The sequence below is a fragment of the Otolemur garnettii genome, unplaced genomic scaffold, assembly GCF_000181295.1.
Source record: "Otolemur garnettii isolate 467f Iridium unplaced genomic scaffold, OtoGar3 scaffold00022, whole genome shotgun sequence".
In the NCBI taxonomy this organism is placed as follows: domain Eukaryota; kingdom Metazoa; phylum Chordata; class Mammalia; order Primates; family Galagidae; genus Otolemur; species Otolemur garnettii.
In genome coordinates, this window is record NW_003852417.1 from 11,060,216 (window position 1) to 11,065,018 (window position 4,803).

The following is a 4,803-nucleotide window of genomic DNA, read 5'->3' on the forward strand; positions in this document are numbered from 1 at the left end:
GTGCTTAACATATTTTATTCCAAAGGGTAATTTTAGAAATTATTGCAATCAATGAGCTAATAATAATGGTGGTAATGATGAGGCCAAGTTATTATTACCTATTACCTTTAATCATCGACAGCAACTCAATTGGACATAATTAGAGACATCATCATAAATAACATGGAGCAGATGGAAGATGCTGGGCTTTTCATTTCAAGGACTGAGTGGGAAGGTTAATGATGGAGCAATGGGCATAAAGAATGAGCCACTTATATCCCAAATCCATCCTGGACTTGAATCTTTCCTATCTGATACCCATAAAAACAGAGTTGAATTTGAATGAAGGTGTAAGCAGCCAACCCTACACTTTCAAAGTCCACTCACTAATTTTGACACAGCCTTCTCCTCATCACTCATTGCAAGACCTCAGTTCTGCCCCATTTCCGTCCATGTTGTTTAAACAGTTGACATGTTTCTTTCTCTTTTTTTCCCATTTCAATGACACAAGAGAAATAGAACAGTAGATGATCCTGACATTGCCCCAGTGTCCCTAATTTCACCTTTTGAAAACATGCAAGTGCTTTAATGAGTCATTTAGCATTAATTTAATATCACCTCCTTTCCTTAACTCAGCAAAACAACCATTTCCTGCGTAAGACAACTGTCATAGTGGCACAGAGGAGCACACAAATAAGCAAAGCACAGTTGTGCATTCAAGCGGGGTAGCACTTGACGTAGAACAAGCACTTGACAAGCTGGGGCTGTCAAGCTGCACGGTTATGATTCAATTCTTGCAACTGCCATTTATTGGGTGATTATACGGGGTGAGTTATTTACCCTCAGTTTCAGCCTTTATAGTAGTGGCTAGCTTATTAGCATCCTCCTCCCTATGAATCAAAGATACTCTGTGTTTTTCTCCAGAAAAGTCCTCTTCCCTCCCCAGAAAGAAGTTCCATGCAATTTTCCTGTCTCACTGGTAGGTATTGAGAAGATTCCATACATGGCTGTCCCTTTCTCTACCCCTGGTACCTGGCACACATGAAGCACTCAATAAATATGAGTTTTCACATCCCTAGAGGAATGCGCACACAAGAACAACTCCTGCAAAACAGAATAGCTCCAGAGCCATGTCCTGGATGCAAGGTGGTGTCAGGAAGATCAGCATGGGTCAGAGTGACCAAGAAAACCTATTGGGAGGAAGTGGGACTGCACTGAGCTTCAAAGGCCATGCTCAGATCTTTACAGACAGAATCCCCAGAGTATTTGGAGAGTTCTCAAGAAATTAGCTTTATCTCTTTGTGCTTTGGCTTCACATCGATTACACAGCAGTAACTTGTGATCCTTAAGAACCATGGAGAGGTGAAACAATTCTTTTTTTATTTTTAATAAATGCACATTTTGCCAATCAAAGATGAACACCATATAAGTACCATGATAATAATCATATTAAAGAACAAGGTAGTAATGATCTAAATATTCATGCAATCTTTCATGTTTGTGGTCTTTTGGGGGAATTTTTAGTCAAATATTCCCAAATGAATAAATACCTTTGTTCTATAAATACACCTAAAAGCAGGTTTCTCAACTTGTACCCACACATACCTCACTACAGAACTGAAAACAAATTCACTTAAAACTTTTATGTTTTTTTTTTTTTAAAAATCAGAATTCTCATTGAGGCCAATAGAAATTTGGTATAAAAAATTAATAGCAGGATATAAGCTTATAGAATATTATCAATAATATCTTTACAATCTGTTGGTCTCTTTGAGATGTGCCAAATATAACTAAAATTTATTGACGGATGTGATATTTTGAAGTATAAAACTTTATGTGTATTTTCTTTGACTCAATTAGCAAATCTCATCTGAGTTAATATCGTCATGAGATTTCACTTAGCGATGCCAGATATGATATCATGGCCAAAGTAGATACTTTCATGTGGACTATCAGCCGAAATATTCTAATTCTCTACTTCGTGAAAAGTAGAGAAATTCAACTGGAGTAAAAAATCACTCATTTGAAAAAGGAATTACAACTGCCAGGTACAATGATCTATATGTGAGTTAGAAGTGTGTGAAAATATGAATAAGAGGATCCCAGTCCCCAAGATCACAGCTTAGTTGATAAAAGCAGTGAAGAGTAGAGAAGGCCAATGAGCAAATGCAAAGCCCGATAGAAGTAAGTGGAACCAGAGAAATCAACTCAGGTTCCTATGAAATCTCCAAGAAGGGAGGGATTCTATTCAGTGGGGAAGATGATGAAGCATGGATTAGCTGGCCCATGGAGGCTTTGGACCAGAAGAGTTGAAAGGGCTGTCACTGCAGACCAAAAAGCTTGAACAATGAGAGGGAATTGGGAAAACACAGAGAAGGCAATTAGCATCCCACTACTTCTTTTTCTCCCAGCGGAGGAATATTGGAGAATGGAGTCAGAAAGATGGATTGTACCCAAATTCCTAAAGGTGTTGAATATCAGGCTAAATATTCGCAGCTTGTCATGAGAGACCACTGAAGAGGTTTTTTGTTTTTTTTTTAAAGCAAGTTAGTGGTCAGTGTTAATTCATTATTTATCATTATTCAACCTCTCATGTCTCATTGTTCCCCAAGCCCTGCAATCCTCCCCTGTGCTCTTGCTACAGAATTTCACCACAGCGCCCCATGTCGGTGCTTCCCTCTACTGGGACAGCCTCTTTCATATTCCCTGTCTCTTCTCCAGCCCACAAATAGAGAGAGAATTGCATTGTCCTTACCTTAAAATCCATCCGTGAGTCCCTCTCTCCTGTAGAAGAACCTCCAAACCCTTAGCATGGTATACAAGGTCCATCGTCTTCTGAATTTCACCTACCCATCCACCCAGTAGCCCCCTGAAATACACATCCACCGTTTCCCCTATGCTTTGGCCTGAAATTCCTCACCATTCTTTTCAACGTCATGACTTCTTACAACCCCATACATCTGTGAGAGTAGCTTCCTTGTCAATCTGGGAAAACTCTACTCATCTTTAAGAATTCAGCTTAAATGTCACCTCCTCCATGAAGCCTTCCCTGATAACCCCCAACCCTGCCCTTCCTATGAAGTTAATTTCTTCTGTTCTCTGCAGCAGCACAGGAGAGCTCTGTGACACCACTTGTCACATTTATTTATATCAGTTTATACCACCATCTCCCAGCTACACTGGGCAGCACCACTTCTATTACTCTCTGTAGCCCTAAGGCAGACACTTTATAATGGTTGGATACCCTAATTCATATATTTTTATAACACCAACTTTCTGAAAATATCTAAGGCAGCAGAAAATAAAGAGCTTTGGAAAAAATGAACATGACAGTGACATACTAGGTAAATTGGATGAGAGACTACAGGCTTGGAAGGAGGGGGAGAATATGATGGATTCTGCTTTGAACATGGAAAATATACCTTTGGCTTCCACTGCAATCAGGACCTGCTTTTGAGGATGCAAGTGATTCTGATTAGACAAGAACGGAGAATTAAGTCATCCTTTTCACTTCCAATGCCGAACATGCCCATCTCTTTGGATACTCCCTCCAAGTTGACTGAATTTCTTTAGTCCTGTCTCTCTTATCCAAATATTTCCTGAACAAGAACTCAAATTGGGCACGTTTTCAGATCCTGTATCTGAACGTGTGTGAGCTCAGGGAGAAGGAAACAGAAAGTGATTTGCAACCTGGCGCTGGAAGGAGAGAGACTGTCAGGGGACCAGGGATTGTTTTTGTTATTTCTGCCTTGCTTTAAACCCATGTCTGTTTATTGTTATTGTCTTGTCCCCTTACTGAAGCTCAATCCATTTCCTCATCACAAGTGTGAAAGGAAACCTGGCAAAAGTCGCCCTAGCAAGAACTCCAAATCGGTAATGGATTCATCCTCAAATACAGCATGACATCTGGTAGATATTTGGGGCCTCTGTCCATCCTGCCTTGAGGGATGCTTAAGCAGTCAGGCTCCTTTCTCCCTGGAAGGCTATAAAACACAGAGAGCTAAGAAGTGGCAGGAAAGCGCTAGTGATGCCTGTTTAAAAGAGCAAGTGCTGTGTCTTGTAGAGTGCATGTGTTCAAGAAGGAAGATCTGCGATCAAATTCAGCATGTGTTCTTGAACCCATATTTACACAGAACTTGAATCAAAACAACAGAGAAAAGTGGCATGTATTAAACTGCAGCTAGGAACTGTTCATTGGCATGAGACATTTTTATCTGTTTCTGTTAAGAATTTCAAATTGTCCTCTTTTATTATAAATATTTTTAAATGTCATGTGAAATAGATTTTAAAAGATCCTTCATGGAAATCCATACTGCTTCTAGCCACAGCAGGTCTGGTGGGGATGCTGGTAAATTATTAGCACGTTTTCTCTCCGGTACTATAAAAGATAACCAATGAGACAGTCAGGGCCAGGGAGGGCGGAGGGAGGTGTAAAGAAACAGAAGAGAAAGGGCCAGCAGAGGAATGCTAAGTAAATGAGATACTGTATCGGGGAAGGGACTGGAGAAATGGAAAGAAAGCCCGAGAGAGGAACAAAGGAAGGAAAAGAAGAGACAAGTAGCTAAAAAGTAGCCTTAGTTATGGAAAAATTATAAATTATAAAATCCCCTTTAACTCGATGGCACAGGAAATCAAATCCATCCTACAGGAGCCCACAACAGCTGCAACAAAGAGGACCTACTTTCTTAAATTCCATTTGGAAATTCAAAGAACTTATCAAAGTAAATTAGCAAACTGTATACTTGGAACAACATTTTACACTCAAAACCAAACTTAGAACTGCAAAGGGAGCCTGAGAAAAGACAGATGTAACAAGAAAAAAAG